We start from the raw sequence: 19,812 nt of genomic DNA on the forward strand, positions 1-19,812 counted from the left end.
TTGGAGAGTACCGGCACTTCTCAGACACAAGCAGATACTCACAGAGTACCTGCACTTCTATTTTTCCATTTCAAGCACTGGCAAGGGGAGAGTGGGGTATTGCATGCTCCAGGGGGGTATTGTGGTTGAACTTCCAGCCCTGTTGTATACAGGGGGTGCTATGGTTTGTCTGTTTGAGAGTCAAATGGAGTTACTTGAGAGACGGCTAAAGAAAGTCTGCCTGGTGATGAGTCAAATGAGTGCCTTCAAGAATGCCGTGGCGTAACTTTCCTAGACTGGGTGTTCTGTAGTGCCTGTCTGTGCTTCATACAATGCCTGCTGTGGATTTTTTGCGGGTGTTGAAAAGTTGTGCCGAAAGTCTAGTGAAATAGTTGGTACCCATAGACTGGTTGTTCTTGAGTGTCTGCTTGTGCTCCCCTATTGTATGCAGTGAGTAATCAGAGGGTGGTGAAAAGTAGTGCTGAAAGTCTAGTGGATTCCTTTGTGCCTCTCTGGTGGTGTTGCGACTCTCCACGGGGTGCTGTGTTCTTGCTCAGGCCGGGTGGCTGAACAGCTGCTCTTCCGGTGTGCGGAAACTATATTTCGACATGTCAGTAAAAGCAGCTAGGATGTGTGACAAACTTGACGTCATTCGTAAAAAAAATGTGTTTTTCTGGCTTCTTATTTTCTTTTGAACTAAGTGAAACACCTGTTTACGAAAACATAAACTTTTTTACGTACAGTAGTGCAACTCCAGCATTTGTTCCTCGAGCCAAGGTCGGTCTGTCCTATTGAGCACCTTTTATACCAATTGCAAAGATTTGTATTAATCACGCAATAAAGAATTACTTACTTACTACTATTGGGCAGTCAAGCAATGCCCATGGTACTGGTCTGATGGGTCCAGTGTGTGAGCCACTTTTTGTTTTTGTTTTTGTTGCTCTGGCTGTTTGCGTGCCTGTTTTATGATCTGGTGGGCTGGGTTTTACGATTGGTTTTCGTGGTGTAACCACACCATTGCCTGTGGCAAGCACACATAATGCATGCAGTCTCCTATACCTTGCAAAAGACCTATACTTGTCTTCGCGTTCAAAACGGCCCTATTTACAAATGTTTGACGTTTTTTAGCTATCTGATTTACTAATGTGCGCTACTTTTATTTGGATGCCAGAGCATGTTTTCTGTCACAGTCTGACCCTTACTCGGACCACATGATTTGGTGCTGAAGACTCCTCTCTCATTAAATAGCTGTCCCACAGACTTCAACTCCACCCACACCATTTCACTTTTGCTAATTTTGTAGGGGCTCTTCGTCACACAATATTTCAGCATCTTGCGCCACACATGTGATTCTGTCCCGTTTTCACTACCCACACCCCATCTCCTCCACCCAGGGCTTTATGTGGGATGAAACAATTAGGGGAAGAGTGGGCGCTCTCAAAGGGGGAGTGGCCCATGTATTTGAAGGCATGGCTTAAACATGCAAGCTAAAACTCTGTGCTTACCATAGTGCCGCCCTAATGTTTTGCTGCCTCTTTCTGTTACTGTATGCAGATATATATAATAAAACAACTGGCATTAATTCTAAAACAAGCCAGGACCATTGGTATTGTCAATGGCTCTTAGCTGCATGAGATACACGAGTACGACAATGACTTTGCTGTAAATAGTATTGAGAATGCTTCAATTCTGTAATCATAAGACTGTGAAATAGATATAACGCTCTATTAGGAATGTTAAATTAAACGAAACGCTTTGTAAAATATTTACTATTTTCTTATTGTGTGCTTGAAAAATGTCTAGAAACTGCTAATACTGGGAAGCAGCAGCACGTGCAGCAGCTTTAGCAGCCTTCAGCAGGCAATGGCTGTATAGGTGTTACATTTAGAGCCTGAGCTCTGCCCAGCACCGTGGAATCCCACGTTCTGCTCTACCGTGGGTGGGCTTTCAGATGCTATCAGGTGATCACCTTTTATGATGAGCTCCTGGCCCTGGCAGCATGCATAACAAAGGAGTATCTGAAGTTACATCAAAGGCCTGTGAGAGAGCGCAAACTGACCTAAATGTATGAGTGCATCACACTTACCCGTAGTAAGCACAAATCATGAGGAGAAATGCCATGAGTGCTAGTAGTATCTGCAATTATATTCTGAATGTATAGCTAATGTAGAGATTTAAGTAGGAATGGAACTAATACAGAAATGTGTGACACTATATGATTTTATTAGATGTGATTATTCCTGAATCCATGTCGTGTAGCTGCTAAAATGTAAGATGGCATGTGGTTAAACGCAGAATGTGGTAGGCCTCAGGGCCAGAGCTAGAAGGGAAGGGGAAGGTGTTTCTTTTCACGACATAGATTGAACTAATGTTTTGGTCATTGCATTAATGGGTCATGATTTATAGATGTGTTTACTGAATAATAGAATAAGAGTATTAACATGCTTTAATTAATGAAGAAGTTGAATGCTATAATCATTATGAGAAATGCTGTAGGCCTGAAATGTTTTAACATTGATTTACACGTATTGGTCTGGGCCGAGAAATGTTGCGAACCTTTTTGGAAGTCTATGAGAGTTGGGTTCTTGGCTGCAGATGTCTGTCTGCAAGAGAAAAGGGAGGATCCGATTATAAATAATATGAATAGAGGTCTGTTCAGTAGACGGCCCAGACATGGAGGAGGGTTCCGGAATGTTTTAAGGGGTATCAGCGGGCCGGAGAAGAGTCTGAGAAGCAAGGTCAACTCCAACGTATGAGGCCCAATACAAAGCAGCATGGAAAAAGCCAGAAGCTACACCACGTGAGGGGCGTCTCACGAGGGGCGTCTCAAATGTTGTTGACTGTTTTGTATTAGGGACAGCACCCCTGGGTGGAGTTAGAGCAGATGCCTGAGGACCCTTTAGAGAGCGGATGGGTAGGCAGAGAGGGGTCATGACTGGAGAACTATAGGTTTTCACCAAGAGACTAAGAGTGAGTGACTTCCCTTGGGGGTCATTCACTGCTGACACCTTTTGTTAGGTTGAGACTTGGTTAAGTAGGGATACCATCTAGAGCAGGGTAGGGACAGCCTAACCTGTGTGTTTTCCTCCAACTTAAATGAAGGAGAGATCTCAATATGCGTCAATGCTGATAGCTTTATTATTCTTAGAACTTGTGCTGGTAATTTCCGTTGCTCGTCTGAGGGCTTTCAGAGAGCACATGTATGTAGTTGGACCTGTGTATCTCGTGAATCTCATTCTGAGATGCCTGTATTTGCAGCTTATCCTAACCTTACAATAAACTTTTGAAAGCTAGAAGTTGTTTGTGATCTTTTGGAGCGGAGTCCTTTATTGGGTGAACTAACTTGGTAAGAGAGGCACTTTCTTCCTTCAATGACAGGCAACAAAGGTTCAGTCGACCAGATCGGGGTTTAGATCTATAGTGATAAGGTATCGATCAAAATCTCGCCCTTCCAGTTGGTAGCAGAGGATGGTTGCCTTCTTGAGGACGGTGACCTAGGCCAGGTTAGCTTACCCCAAGGCCCCTAGAGATCGATGATCGGAAGAACCGCCCGCCGAAGAAGATCCGGATGACGTGAGACAGAAAAAGCAGCAGTATCGGTCGAGAGTGAGTATAAAGGGTCATGCGTGTTAGATTGCGGTGTTTTTGTATTGTATCTATGTTGTAATGTCTGGCGGAGTTGAATGTCTGTAGAGTGACTGTGGAACAGGTTGTGAGCGCGCGCAACCGGTGGAAATCTTAAGTGCAAGGAGAGCTTAAGTGGTTCGGGTGTATCGGACACCCAGAGTAATTGTCAAATAGTGTGAAGGGGGTCATGAGGTACCATTGATCACCCGAAAGACCGAGATAGGGGGAACGTAAGAGTGAGTGCGTGAGTAACGGACGCTGGTCGGAGGTTACTGTGTGTGTAAGCAACCTATCAGAGAGACGATAGACATTTCGTCAGTTGTGTTGACAATTACATATAGACTGTGGACGTACAGTCGAGGGAAGTGACCGCTTGGTCGGAAGTAGTCATTTTTCGGTGTATGAATGGGACGCATGCATGACCGGGAGACGAGTTGAGAAAGGAGGGGTGCTGCTGCGAAGCGGAGAAAAGTGACGTCAGGAAGTGTCGCGCAGTGATTGGCTGACCGGAGAAAGACCGCGCTGTGATAGGCCAGCTAGCAAAGACGTCAGAAAGTGTCGAGCTGGGATTGGCCGACCGGAGAAAGACCGCGCTGCGATAGGCCAAGTTAGCAAAGCCGCGTTAGGATTGGTGGATTGTCATCAGGAAGTAAACAGAGTAGCGAGGCTGGATATTGTGCGCATAATTATGAAGTGTTTTAAATGGCTGAGAGCGGCGTTTAAAAAAGAGAAGCGGGGATCGGATGAAGGGGAAGAAGCCCCGCCGGAGGGTACGCCGGCTCGTTACATGGCAGTGAATGTTGGGCTGCATACGATCCTTTGGATATCAGAGTGGAGTAAGATCACGGAAGGAAATGAGGAACTGACGTTCCCGAAGTACGGGACGTTCAGATTAGAGGTGTTACATCGATTAAAATCAGTCATGACCTCAATGAGACCCTTGCCTAGACCGACCCAGTTTGAAGCCCTTGATGCATGGATTAGGGCAGCGCATGAAAAAAATATGAACAGACGACAAGAAAGGGTGAAACGATCGGTAAGGGCAGTGCAGGATGCCAGGTGGGATGCGGATGCTAAAAGATGGAGAGTGCATAACATGGAAGTAAATAAACTGTACCCGGTGTTAGAGGTGCCCGGAAATAAAAGCCCCCTAGAAGAAGATGATGAGAGCGAAACAGAGGACAGCCTGATAAACAGATTATTGACAGACAGGCCACCCCCGTATAATAGAGCAGGGGGAGAGGTCGAGCATAGTGAAAGAGAAAAGGGGGGCAATGCAGGGGAGCATGGACCGCTTCCCAGTTCAGAGTGGGATCCTGAGGCAAAGAAAGAGCTGTCCCAGCCTAGTCAGGTGCAACAGGTAGTCGGGAGGTTTGTGGTACAAAGAGCGCCGGAAACGGAGTGCGCCACATCCTACGGATTACCAGCTGCACTACAGGTACCTGTTACCATAGGTCCTATAGTATCGATATATGACCCAGAGAGAGCAAGAGGGGAAGAACGGGTACGGAAGGACGGAGAAAGAGCAGAGACGGCAAGGAGGAACGATACGATCAATTCCCCAAGTCAGATGCCGATACCCAGAGAGTGGAGCACCCCGATGCACACAGCAGGGGATCCAGGAGGGGATCCTGGGGGCCCTAGATGGCCAGTGGATCTGAGGGGATCTGGACGAAAATCCTTTCAAGAGCTAAATGAGTACATGAAGAAGTGGGATGAGGCAGTGGAAGCTCACAAGAGCATCATAGCTGCAGAAGCTGAAAGGGAAAGTCAGGACAGCAGAGCTCGGACTCACTGCGGGGCTGGGGAGAGCAGCCCGGAGTGGGACTGGAGAGAGAGAGATAGTAGGGGAGTCACCCATTGGGCCCGGAGTGGAGATAGAACGGACCTGGAAAACGGGGGCCCCGGGAGTGGAGGGGTGGCGCGCCCAATACTCAGCGAAGGGGAGAGGAGAACGCAAGAGTACAGAAACAGCTTTAAGTGTACCCACTGTGTGCCCGGCACCAGAGAACTGAATGGGAGTTGTGAGAGGTCGCACCATAGTCCCTGTGATGACGGAAACGAGCGCAGCCCAGGGAATATGGGGAACCAGGAAGGATCGTATCGGATACTGAGCGATACTAGGCAAAGGGAGAGTAGCGACCAGAGGGAAAATAACAGAGAGGAGTACGGTGAAAGGAGAGAAGCAGGAGAGAGTGGGCAGAGCAAGAGTGGGGGTAACAGGCCCGTGTTCCATCACCTTCCAAGATCGGATGGCCGAGCATGGGACCTGGAGAGATGGGAGCAAGGGAGAGCACTCATTAACTCTCCCGAGCCCAAACGTAGAGCTCGGAGTTGGGATGGTAGGGAGACCAGTGAGCCCCCTTCGAAAGACATATTGCGAGCTGAGATAAAAGCTAAGAGACTCGATGTCGCCAGCTTAAGGTCAGACCTGGATGACATGATAGATGGTACCCTGCCTTTAGAAAGAATGGAAATGTATGAGCAGGATGAAATACTGTATATGGCAAAGGACATCACTCGAAAAGCGAGAGCAATCCATGAGAAGTTAGTCGAACTAGCAGGCAAATATATGGTGGACCTGTCAAGAACCAAAGCATTACAGGGTAACCACAGGCTACATTATACAGATCGAGACCTAGATGAGAGGAGAACGATCGGGCTGAAAACGCACATAAGGGAACTGATCACTGGAATAAGGACATGGAGGGCACTAGATAAGTGGGAAGAGAGGTGGTCCAAGAAAGGGACCGTCAGGAGAAGCACGCTTGGTACGACACCAGGAAGGCTGCAGGGAATAGAAGCATACCCTTTGCGTGAAGTCGCAAATGGGAATTATGTACATGTCCCTTGGAGTAGGGGAGATTTAGCTGCTTTTACCACCTCCTTCCCCAAATTGCGGGAAAGCCCAGTGGAGTGGTACAAGCAAGTTGAGAGATTTGTAAAAATCTCAAAGGTCCTATGGATAGATCTGAACACGCTGTTTGACATTGTAGTACCAGGAGATCTGTGGACAGCATGCAAGGTTAGCGCTGAGTGGCCCACAACGGAGCCGGAGAGAGATGCTAAGACTAATGGGCCGTCCGAGATTGTGATGGCAAAATTCGAGAGAGTGATGACTTGGCTGAAAGAGAAAGTGCCAATGCAAGACATAGATTGGGTCAAAATAGACCGAACCAGACAGGAACCCAAAGAGACAGTTCACGAATATTATGAGAGATTGCTGAAGGCGTTTAAACAGTATAGCGGCTTGGATGTAATGGATCCAAAAGACATAGGGCAATTTGTGTCCAAGTTCGTCCTGGGACTGAGACCGGATATTAGTTTAATGATTCAGCAACACTTGATTTGTTGGCAAAATAGACCCCTAGACGAAATACTGAGATATGCCAGGTACTGCTGTGATGAGATAGACTCCAAGGCTAAGAAACTAAAAGAAAAATTGATGGTGGTACAGATGCAGGCAGCAGGGAAGGGGGGACAGCAGCAACAGCAGCAAGGAACAGGTACAGGAGGAAAGAAGCAGTACAGTCAGAACAGGGGCAATGAGGAGAGTTCCACCTTTAGACCCAGAATAGACATAGCTGCCTTGAAGAAAACGACTAGGTGCCACCAGTGTAACGAGGTGGGGCATTGGAAACGCGAGTGTCCCTACAATGTAGAGATAGGAGAACAAGAGGAAGAGGAGGAAGAGGTCCAGAGCGCGCCTACGAGAGGGGTGACGCCATACCAGGGAAAGGTGCTCAAAGGGGGGGGGGCTCCTCCCCGAGCCCAGTTCCCGCAACCTCCCCGAGTAGGGAATATGGGTAAGACCTATAGACAGATGCCCCTGTTTGTAGAAGGAGAAGAGTGCTATTATGTGGACCCATTAACCGGACAGAGAGTGGAAAGAGAAGACTGCACCCTCGGGGCAGCCTTGGAGGTGGACCAGAGGGGACCCTATGTCGAAGCAGAAGTAGCAGGGTGCCCCACGACATTTCTGGTGGACACAGGAGCCACTAGGTCCACGATCAGATCAGCTGCAGTTCCAGACCTGCCCATGTCTGGAGAGACCATACAAGTGGTGGGGGTCGCAAACAGGAGAATAACCAGCCAATTGACAGAACCGGTACAGGTGAAAATAGGGAAGTACAGCGATGAGCACCAGTTTGTGGTTTGCGATTCAAGTCCTGTGTGTCTGCTAGGCAGAGACCTGTTGTGTAAATTGAATTGTACAATATACTGTACACCTCAGGGAGTGGAGGTATTGACCAATGATGATGACGCAGACTTCAAAGTTGCAAACTCAAGAATATGCGTGGAGCTGTACCCTACTTTGACAGTAGATGAGCTCCCCTGGGACTTGAGAGAGACAGTGGCACCAGAAGTATGGGACTTCACTGGGGAAGAGATTGGATTGGTCAAAGGGGTGGACCCAGTGAAAATTGTAGTGAAACCGCATGCTGAGTTCCCAAGAACACCCCAATATAAATTGACTCCAGAAACGATTGCAGGCATAAAACCCGTGATCGAGTCCATGATTAAACAGGGAATACTGAAAGAAATCGTGGGTAGTCCATGCAACTCCCCGATTATGGGTCTGCAGAAACCAAATGGGAAATTCCGGATAGTACAGGACCTTCGAAAGATTAATAACATAGTCGTTTCGTGTTGTCCAGTGGTACCGAATCCATCAGTGATACTGTTTCAGATTCCATTCCAAGCTGAGTGGTTCACTGTGATTGATCTTTGTCAGGCTTTCTTTTCGATCCCTCTGGACGAAGAAAGCCATTTTCTTTTCGCATTTAAGCTGGAAGGTCGCGTCCTAACATGGTGTCGTATTCCTCAGGGGTATACAGAGAGCCCATCGATCTTTAACCAGCTTTTGAAGAAAAATCTTGAAAGTCTAGTGCTGCCCCAGAAGTCAGTTCTGGTCCAGTACATAGACGACCTCCTCGTGGCGTCAGAAACAGAAGAAGCTTGCAGGGAGGACTCCATTGCTTTGTTAAATCACCTAGCTGCCAATGGGCACAAGGTGTCCCCGGGAAAGTTGCAGTACTGCCTGACAGAAGTGCAGTACTTGGGACACAGAATAGAGAAAGGCAAACGAAAGGTGTCACCAGACAGGATAGAGGCGATCATGAAAATGAATGCGCCTAAGACACAGAGAGAGGTCAGGATGTTCCTAGGGATGGTGGGTTATTGCCGACAGTGGATCGCGAACTTTTCACTGAAAGCAAAGCCCTTGCAAAAACTGACGCATAAGGAGGTGAGCGATCCGGTACCATGGGACAAAGACTGTTTGATGGCATTCCTACAGCTGCGAGAGGACCTGTGTCGTGCTCCGGCATTGGGAATGCCTGATTACAATAAACCATTTTTGCTTTACTGTTGTGAGAGAGAAGGTTGCGCGTTGTCTGTGTTAGTCCAAATCCATGGGAATGCCCGTAGACCAGTTGCTTATTTCTCGGCTACTTTAGACCCAGTAGCCGCAGCGTTGCCCGGATGTCTCAAATCCGTTGCTGCAACGGGTGTCAGCATTGAGAGATGTGAAAATATCGTCATGGGGCACCCGTTAGAGGTGTGCGTGCCCCATTCTGTTGAACTGTTGATGACCAGGACCAAAACACAGCATCTGACCAACAGCAGGCTCACGCGCTATGAGCAAGTTATTCTTGCTGCAGAGAATGTGACCCTCAGGAGATGCTCTGTTTTGAACCCTGCCACCTTGATGCCACTCCCAAATGATATCGAGGATGATGATGAATGTACAGACCATGACTGCCTCGATGTGACTGAACTATGCACCAAACCCAGACCCGACATCGTAGATGAGCCACTGACCGACCCAGACGAAATTTTCTTTGTCGATGGCTCATGTGTAAGAGACGAAGTCGGGCAGTTGAGAGCAGCTTACGCTGTTTGTACAATTACTGGAGTGGTGGAAGCTGGGTGCCTGGAAGGAGTACACTCCGCTCAGGTAGCCGAGATTATTGCCTTGACACGTGCTTGCTTGGCAAGCAATCAAATTCGAGTCACCATATACACCGACAGCCAATATGGTTATGGGGTGGTTCATGATTACGGGCAGTTATGGTCTCAAAGAGGGTTCATGACCTCTTCAGGCTCTCCCATTCGCAATGGAGAGTTTGTGCGCCTGTTGTTAGAGGCGTTGCAATGTCCAGCAGGTATCGCAGTTGTAAAGTGCACCGCACATACCAGAAATGAGGACTTCGTCTCGAAAGGCAATAGATATGCCGACGAAGTCGCGCGGTATTGCGCAGAACAAGGGTACTCTTTCACAGAGGTGGAAGTGGGTGGAATAAATGTAAGGACTGAATTAGCCATGATATTGGAAACTGTTGATACTTGGGACGAACTGGCAAACATGCAAGAAAATGCTCCTGATTTTGAAAAAGAAACATGGGAAAAGGCAGGATGTGTAGTGGGTGAGTCCCATTTTTGGGTCTCAGCAGACGGCAGAGCAGTGTTGCCCAATGAGATGGTGAGCCCAATGGCCAGACACATACATGGTCCCGTACACCTAGGGAGAGACGCTATGCTGAGAGTGTTTAGACAGACCTGGTACAATCCTAAGTTTAGAATAGCAGCAGAAGCAGTGTGCCAGCGTTGTGTGACCTGTCAGCAGCTGAACGTAGGGAAAAGAACACCAGTTGCACTGAGTCACATAGGAAGGTCTGGAGGTCCATTCAATCGAATGCAGATAGATTTCATTGAAATGCCGAGGTGCAACCGCCTCCGCTATGTCCTGGTGGTTGTTTGTGTATTTTCCAGATGGGTTGAGGCATACCCTACACGTAGGTGCGACACCCTCACAGTGGCCAAGTTACTGCTTAGGGAACTCATTCCGCGCTTCGGGGTGCCGGCCTCTTTGGAATCAGATAGGGGAACGCATTTCAACAGCGAGCTTGTGAAGATGATTTGTGCGGCTCTGAACATAGATCAGAAATTGCATTGCAGTTACCGACCAGAAGCCTCAGGAATTGTGGAGCAGATCAATGGCACGATCAAAGCCAGAATTGCAAAAGTGTGTTCCTCAACGACCCTGAGTTGGCCTGACGCCCTGCCATTGGTCCTCATGAGCCTTCGTAGTACCCCAGACAGAAGAACGGGGTTGTCACCACATGAGGTGTTAATGGGGAGAACAATGAGGCTGCCATCTGTCCCAACTACTGCACTGTTAAATATCACAGATGATATGATCCTGGACTATTGTAAGGGGCTGTCTGACGCCATTCATTCTGTGTCCCTTCAGGTGCAGGCTGCCGAGGTTCCATCGTGCCAGGGCCCGTGCCATGACCTGTACCCTGGGGACTGGGTCCTGGTGAAAAAACATGTGAGAAGAAGCTGCTTGGATGTTCGTTGGCGTGGGCCCTTCCAGATCATCCTGATCGCGAATACGGCTGTAAAGGTGGGAGGCCTGCCCAATTGGATCCACGCGTCACATACGCGAAGGGTTCCAGCACCTCGGGAAGAAACAGCTCCTCTCTCGGATAGACGTCCAGTAGAGGACCGAGAAGCCATAGAGGGGGCTAGCCAAGCTGTAGAGGTGCCAGCGGAAGCAGGGAACGAGTCTGACCAAGCTGAGGACGGTCAGTACAACAGCGAAACAGACGACGCTACAGAAGGAGAAAGTAGCTGGGAGTACGAGTCAGACACTGACAGGTCTGACAGAGAGCGAGAACAGACAAGAAGGAGAAGGAGTAGAAGGGCACGTGGAGAAGCTAATTGGCCGCAAAGAAGGAGCTCTAGCCTGAGGTCAACTCCAGAGATAACCCTCCCTCCGATATCAGAAGACTCAGACCCGGAAGAAGGTGCTCAGGGCGCGGAAGCACCGGACCGAAGAAGGTCAAGAAGAGTGCGTGTGCCTAGCAGAAGATACTCCACACCTGAGTGGACATATCTGGCGACAAATGTCTTTGAAACAGGAGACAGGGAGGATTCGAGCGGTGGTGGTGTCCAGTTCTGAGCCCATCGTCACCGTGGAAATACGACTGTTGGTACCCGGAGTCGAACAAGAAGGGTCACTAACATTCATGCTCCCCAGACCTCCCCGCCTCAGCAAGTTAAAACACATGTTTCTCTCAGAATTGCAATTCCCCGACTTTGGTACAACGATAACAGCCCATGAAGAGCACAATCTTCGTTTGGAAATACTGAACTTTGCTATCGAAGCTGCAGGCACAAACCTGATAGTAGATGCTTAAAGGACTTTGTAAATAAAGCGAGCAGAAAAAGAAGATTACCTAGCGCCCAGGAAGCAGAGAATATTAGGGAACTTCCCTTGAGTTGATGGAGAAGGGCTAGGGTTGTCTGTATTGAACTGTTAAAGGACCTTTGCGAAGAAGGTTGTCAGCTTCCAGTTGTGTGGATTCTAAAGACAAAAAGAGTAAAAAGAGACTGTAAAGGAACGAGAAGAAAAGTTGTGCCAAGATAAGAGAGAGCCGTATTGTCTGACGAAATGGAAGCCGGCACCCCGAACCGCAGAGCTAAATGTATAATAGGTACACTAATAGTAGGAGTGATAATATTAATAGCTTTAGTGGTAACAATTTCTTATGTAAAGGGACATGAGGAAGAGGCGAAGGTAACTGATGTGAAATCTGTAGAAACGCTTACACCCACTGTTGCTGGTGAGAAAAGGGAAAACACTCAAGAGAAAGCGTTATTAGCTGCAGAAGCCCGCAGGTTACACGTAGATGAGTCCCAAGGAGACTTTAGGTCAAATGCTTATGCTAAACTCTTATATGAATACGTGGATGCCATGGAGGTTAAGGACTGTTACGTCTGCATGCAGTTGCCGGCGTCTGTAGATGAAGGCATTAGATATCATCACCTCCCGCTGACATATGGCATTACATGTAGCTTATTGCTTAGTATATTTTATGGGAGAGATAGTTTTGAATACTATTTCTCCAACTATGATTCAGTGTTGCCAGAAGTCCCAAATTATAAGCAGATGAACAAATGGGACTACTGGAAGAGTGAAGACAGATTGGCCAAGTTCTTCATTCCTTGGATTACCTTAGATACTTCACATGCCCGTAGAAATAACCTGACATGCAAAGTGTCAGAAGTCGAGAAGAAGTTCATAGGGCAGGTGGATAATCGTTACAGGAGACAAAAGATTTTGAAAAAATCAGGACAATGGAAAACAGATTGGACCGAGGAAGAGAAGGCACACAAGAGAAGGGGTAGTAGTGGTCCAATAGCTTTAGATAAGACGCAGAAAGGAAAGCTATGTCTTCACCGAGCCAAAACGTATTACGAAAATGTATACGTGGGAGAAGTCAGCTGTGAACATGCTTTCAATATAGAGTACTATACTAAAGATTTCCTGAAGGGAATGCAAGTGATTCCAAATGTGTATTTTGTATGTGGAAGAAATGCCTACGTGAGACTACCTGACAACTGGTATGGATCATGTTACCTAGCAATTGTCTTCCCCAAAATATATCATGCACAAGACTTAGAGATCATCGAGGGCAAGACATCATCGAGGGGAAGGAGAGATATAGGAGATGCAGAAATGGTTGGAGATGTCTTTGGAGCTATGTTCCCTCTTTTGGGACTAATCCTTAATGATGTTAAAATTAGACGACTGGCAACAGTCGTCGACAGGTTGTCTGCCAGCACTGCTCAGTCCTTAATGCTGGTAGAAGGAGAGATGCAATCGATAAGGGCTATGGTTCTTCAGAACCGTCTTGCGTTAGACGTCCTACTAGCAAAAGAGGGCGGAGTCTGTAAGGCTTTGAAGGTCCAGGAATGTTGTACTTACATTCCAGACAATTCAAAGCCCCTTGAGAAAGTTATTAGGAACATAACTGATATTCACAAGGAGATCGAAGACTTGAGTAGAGAAAATGTCTGGGAAAAGGTGGGCCACGGAATGAGTGAAGTTGGAGGGTGGATCTCCACCTTAGGCAAAAGCTTTGTGTGGTATATACTAAAACCTATCATCATAATATTGATCTGTGGGATCATATTGTGGGGATTGGTGAGGGTATTCAAATGGTACAGAGCAAGAAGGTCAGAAAGGGCCCAAAGAGAGCAGCTGCAGAGATTGGCTGCCATACAAGATAATCAGTACAGGAGTCTGAGGGCTCTGGAAACGCAGAGACAAGTTATGCTAGCAATAACTGCAGTTTAAATGTTAGTGATGACCCCGAGAGGTCATCAAAGGGGGGAACTGAGAGAGCGCAAACTGACCTAAATGTATGAGTGCATCACACTTACCCGTAGTAAGCACAAATCATGAGGAGAAATGCCATGAGTGCTAGTAGTATCTGCAATTATATTCTGAATGTATAGCTAATGTAGAGATTTAAGTAGGAATGGAACTAATACAGAAATGTGTGACACTATATGATTTTATTAGATGTGATTATTCCTGAATCCATGTCGTGTAGCTGCTAAAATGTAAGATGGCATGTGGTTAAACGCAGAATGTGGTAGGCCTCAGGGCCAGAGCTAGAAGGGAAGGGGAAGGTGTTTCTTTTCACGACATAGATTGAACTAATGTTTTGGTCATTGCATTAATGGGTCATGATTTATAGATGTGTTTACTGAATAATAGAATAAGAGTATTAACATGCTTTAATTAATGAAGAAGTTGAATGCTATAATCATTATGAGAAATGCTGTAGGCCTGAAATGTTTTAACATTGATTTACACGTATTGGTCTGGGCCGAGAAATGTTGCGAACCTTTTTGGAAGTCTATGAGAGTTGGGTTCTTGGCTGCAGATGTCTGTCTGCAAGAGAAAAGGGAGGATCCGATTATAAATAATATGAATAGAGGTCTGTTCAGTAGACGGCCCAGACATGGAGGAGGGTTCCGGAATGTTTTAAGGGGTATCAGCGGGCCGGAGAAGAGTCTGAGAAGCAAGGTCAACTCCAACGTATGAGGCCCAATACAAAGCAGCATGGAAAAAGCCAGAAGCTACACCACGTGAGGGGCGTCTCACGAGGGGCGTCTCAAATGTTGTTGACTGTTTTGTATTAGGGACAGCACCCCTGGGTGGAGTTAGAGCAGATGCCTGAGGACCCTTTAGAGAGCGGATGGGTAGGCAGAGAGGGGTCATGACTGGAGAACTATAGGTTTTCACCAAGAGACTAAGAGTGAGTGACTTCCCTTGGGGGTCATTCACTGCTGACACCTTTTGTTAGGTTGAGACTTGGTTAAGTAGGGATACCATCTAGAGCAGGGTAGGGACAGCCTAACCTGTGTGTTTTCCTCCAACTTAAATGAAGGAGAGATCTCAATATGCGTCAATGCTGATAGCTTTATTATTCTTAGAACTTGTGCTGGTAATTTCCGTTGCTCGTCTGAGGGCTTTCAGAGAGCACATGTATGTAGTTGGACCTGTGTATCTCGTGAATCTCATTCTGAGATGCCTGTATTTGCAGCTTATCCTAACCTTACAATAAACTTTTGAAAGCTAGAAGTTGTTTGTGATCTTTTGGAGCGGAGTCCTTTATTGGGTGAACTAACTTGGTAAGAGAGGCACTTTCTTCCTTCAATGACAGGCAACAAAGGTTCAGTCGACCAGATCGGGGTTTAGATCTATAGTGATAAGGTATCGATCAAAATCTCGCCCTTCCACCTGTGATGGTTGACACTATGGCTGAGGATTTTTTTTCCAGGATAGGGTGAGGGGGGGGGGGGAAAGGAGAGCCCAATAGGGACTCAGGTCCTCTTTGCCCCAAAAAATGCTGCAGCGCAGCGCCCCGCGCCACAAACCGTTTTGCTGCGCTGAGCTGCGTCATTTTAAAAGCACAGGGATGCATCGCATTAACAATACGGTGCACCTGTATGCTTTCACCTGGGCTGGCGCACAATTGTATGTCATGCACAGGCACCCTTGCATCATGTTGCAAGGGTGTCTGCATTGGGCGGATGTTTGTTTTTGTGTAGGAAGGGACACCTTCCTGCACAAAAACAATCATTGATGGAATGTTCTTCTTTCTATGCCGCATGCATAGAAAGGGATTAAAACAAGGGGAAATAAAAGTATTTCTCCTCATTGCGCCGCCATTTTGATGCATTCTCAGCTTTACAAAGCGTAGTACATATGGGAATGTGTCAGGTTCTATGGATGTTGTGTTGGAGCACTCACAGCAATACCCATAGAATGCCCCTTTCACACAGAGTAATGTGTGAAAGGCGCCCATATTTACAAGGCCATGTAAAGTCAGCGGAGTAACTACGTTGCCTTGTAAATATGGGCAGGCACACTGCGCCGCCTGTGCTTCAAAAAAAGTGATGCACTGGTGGCGCAATGGCTTTGTAAATTAGGCCCTCCGTCCTGGTGTTTAGCACTGCAGTGCTGAGTACCAACAGTACAGAAAAGGGGTGGTCCCTGCCTTACAATTCAGAAAACACGTCAAGTGCCCCACGAGGCGGACTGTCTATTGCAAAAATTATGAATGTTAAAGAAAGGCGGCCAAACGTGGTGTGACTACCTTACAAACTAAAAATAAAAAAGAGGAGAGTACAGAATTTAGTAAATGATAGTACTTCGCACACGGTTAATAAAGTTTTGAATGTGAAAAAAGGCGCTTTAGAAACCAGGTCTTGGTGTTTTGACAGCCTTATTCAGGTCAAGGAGCTACCCCTCCCCAATACTCAATGCAGATCTCTCTATTCAACCCAGGTCTGACTCAGCCTGCCTTGCCCCTCTAAACCCAGACAGCCAATATACATAAGAGCAGAGCACACTGGAAGGCTTAGGCAAGAAAATACCTACTTTCTAAAAGTTGTATTTTCAAACACAGAATGTTAAAAACAACTTTGCTAAAAGATGTATGTTATCATTCTGAGTTCAGGCATACTAAACTCGAATTGCTACCATGTTCCCTGAGTCAGTTAGGATTATAAAATGTAATAATCAAACTGCCCATTCTAGCCTATGGAGAACAGGTAGCCTTGCAGTAGTGAAAAAACGAAATGGGGTGTAATTCACTACCATGACATGCTACACATATCAAGCCATGTCCTACCTTACACACACAATGCACCCTGCCATAGGGGTGACTGATATGATGCCAAGGGAAGGTTCAGGGGCTGGGAAGTGGGGGCACTTCACCGCCAAGATGGCAGTTCTGGACTGCACACAGACACTGCAGTGGCAGGTCTGAGGTACACTTTACAAGCTGCTTCTGTGAGTGGCGCAAACCAGCGCTGCAGGCCCACCAGCAGCATTTGGGTTCCCAGCCCTGGGCACACACAGGCCACAGAGGGAGACAGAGAGGGAGGGAGAACGAGACAGACAGAGGGAGACAGCGAGAGAAGGAGACAGAGAGAGAAGGAGACAGAGAGAGAGGGAGACAGAGAGAGAGGGAGACATAGGGAGAGACAGTGAAGAACCAGGTTTTCTTAGAACCCAGCGGTGCCAGGGACACACCCGAAGTCTTCGGATTCACCTGTCTTGGTATACAGAGACACGGAATACTTCTGGGTGGCGTCAGAGATCAAATTTTATTAGCTGCAGCTAGTAACAGTAATCCCAGCTATACAACACAGTGTACAACTCAGGAAACTACTCAATTTTCGTAGAGCAAGACATCTGCTTTTATCCATATTGTACTCATTACAAATGCACACCCACTGCGACAAATACTGACAAATGAAATACATTTTCCCACACATTATAACATCATAAAAAGCTCAATTTACATTGTACCAACCCACAAGTTAATTATTAGGAATGTCCCAAATTCGATTTTCACAAGTTGGACAAACCCAAAATTGAAAGCACTACCCATGTAATGAAAAGTCGTAAGAAAAGGAACCAATTCAGATGCTCAGTAGGATAAGATATGTGCAAGGAAACTAAAGTTAACAATTTCCTGAACATTGATTGGCAATTTCAGACAACGATCAGCTAGAGAAATTGGCCTCGCAAAAGGGTCAGTTTCAGGTGACGGGGTCAGCGTCTTTGCAGTTCACTCACAAGTCAGAAAAGGCCTAGTTAATGCGTACATGAACAACGAAGCCCATGCAACTTGTTCGTTCGGTTACCTCCATAGGCCTACGTGAAGGCAACACAAAATGGCGTCACGAACAACGCAAACAAAATGGAGTCTGGTTCGCAAATCACGGAACCTCAACAGAGGGAGGGAGACAGAGGGAGGGAGACAGAGGTAGAGACACAGAGGGACGGAGACAGAGGGACAGAGAGAGAGGGAGACAGAGTGCGACAGACAGAGGGAGACAGACCGAGGGAGGAGACAGACAGAGGGAGAAAGAGGGAGACAGACAGAGGGAGGAGGGCGACAGAGGGAGGGCGTCAGAGGGAGGGAGACAGATAGAGGGAGACAGAGGGAGTGAGACAGAGACAGACAGCGATAGAGACAGACAGACAGAGACAGGAACAGATAGAGGCAGAGAAAGGCAGAGAAAGGGACAGGGACAGACAGATAGAGGCAGAGACAGGGACAGGGACTGACAGATAGAGGCAGAGACTGAGACAGAGAGAGAGGCAGAGAGGGAGATAGACAGAGAGAGGGAGGGAGAGGGAGGGAGACAGAGGGTGACAGAGGGAGGGAGAGAGACAGAGACAGACAGAGACAGACAGAGTCAGACAGAGAGAGGAGAGACAAAGGGAGACAGAGAGAGAGGAGACAGAGGGAGGCAGAGGGAGACAGAGGGAGACAGAGGGAGGGAGTCAGGGGGACACCGAGGGAGGGAGAGGGAGACAGATAGAGGGAGACAGACGGAGGGAGACTGAGGGAGACAGAGACAGAGGGAGAGAGAGGGAGACAGACAGAGGGAGACAGACAGAGGGATGGAGATAGAGGGAGACAGACAGAGGGAGGCAGAGGAGGAGAGAGAGGGAGACGGAGGGAGGGAGACGGAGGGAGACGGAGGAAGGCGACAGAGGGAGGGAGACAGAGGGAGGGAGACAGACAGAGCGAGACAGACAGAGGGAGACAGGGAGGGAGACATAGAGAGGGAGACATAGAGAGGGGGACATAGAGAGGGGGACATAGAGAGGGGGACATAGAGAGGGGGACATAGAGAGGGAGACAGAGAGAGGGAGACAGAGTGAGTGAGACAGAGGGAGACAGAGGGAGAGGGGGAGGGGGGGAGAGGGGGAGAGAGAGATTGAGAGAGGGAGGGAGACATAGAGGGAGGGAGACAGAGAGAGGGAGGGAGAGATAGAGAGAGGGCGGGAGACAGAGAGAGAGAAAGATGTGTGTATGCCGAGTCTGGTGGCTCAGTGGACATAGGCGTCCGCTGCAGGGGCCTGTGTTCAACCTCATGGTTACAGGGTTTTTTTGCTCTAGCCCTTCCCTCCTCTCCCCCACTGACCCCGCCCCCACCAGTTAGGCCCTCGGTCACAAACCACACTGTAAATTTGGCCGCAGAGAGAAAGTTTGTGAGCACCCATGCACTAGGATAACATGGGTCATGACACCGTCCGCCCTGTTTAGAGAGGCCTTGCAAGGATCTCTATGCTGTCAAAAGACCACCACAGTATCTCCCTTTGCAGCACTAAAAAATCCCCAAACGGGCGCCATGTTTTAAGCACCATCTTGTTAATTATTATGTTTAGAGACAAGAAACTCCCAAAGCAGGAGATTGTTTTCTCTGAACAAAAAAGAAAGGGCCCCAAGCAGCAAGGAGTTTCTCCCTGTGCTTAGGGACCATTTAAAAATGTTCCTGCTATTTTGCGCTTTCCCTCACATGGCAGACACAGGCGGTGGAACTGAGTGATGGTAACCCTACCCTCATCAGGATGGGACGAGGGTAACTGCCACCTGGCTGCCACTTGGCGAACGGCTGTCAAGTCAAGATCTCTACTGGGTGGCCGAGCAGAGGCCCTGCAGGTCCAAACCCTGTGTTTCTACAATTCTAAATAGAGCAGGAGAACTGCAAGTTTGCCCGGCAGCAGCACCGCCAATTTACAATGTACTCCCACTCCGCTAAATTCTAAAGGAGGCATCTAACTAGTGCTTAATTTGAACCGGTGGTTCCCTGTGCTCAGCACTGACACTTTATTGTCAACACTGGCACTTATGACAGTCTACCACATGGTAGCGATGCTTGTCTGATTCAGAGATGAGCACCACAACTTTTGTTTACTAATGTACATTATATAAAGGACTAATGCATGTCGCCCAAGTTGTTCTTATAACTGTGGGGGACTTGAATAATCTGGACTGCCACACGTCTAGGAGTGCAATGGTTAGTAGTTGTGTT

General features: G+C 47.7%; 1 protein-coding gene across 1 annotated transcript in view; it reads left to right on the top strand.

Moving 5' to 3' along the window:
* Positions 1-19,812, top strand: part of LOC144763693 (D-beta-hydroxybutyrate dehydrogenase, mitochondrial-like) — a 177,358-nt gene that overhangs the window by 881 nt on the left and 156,665 nt on the right. The window lies entirely within an intron of this gene.

The sequence above is a fragment of the Lissotriton helveticus genome, chromosome 6 (assembly GCF_964261635.1).
Source record: "Lissotriton helveticus chromosome 6, aLisHel1.1, whole genome shotgun sequence".
Taxonomy (NCBI): Eukaryota; Metazoa; Chordata; class Amphibia; order Caudata; family Salamandridae; genus Lissotriton; species Lissotriton helveticus.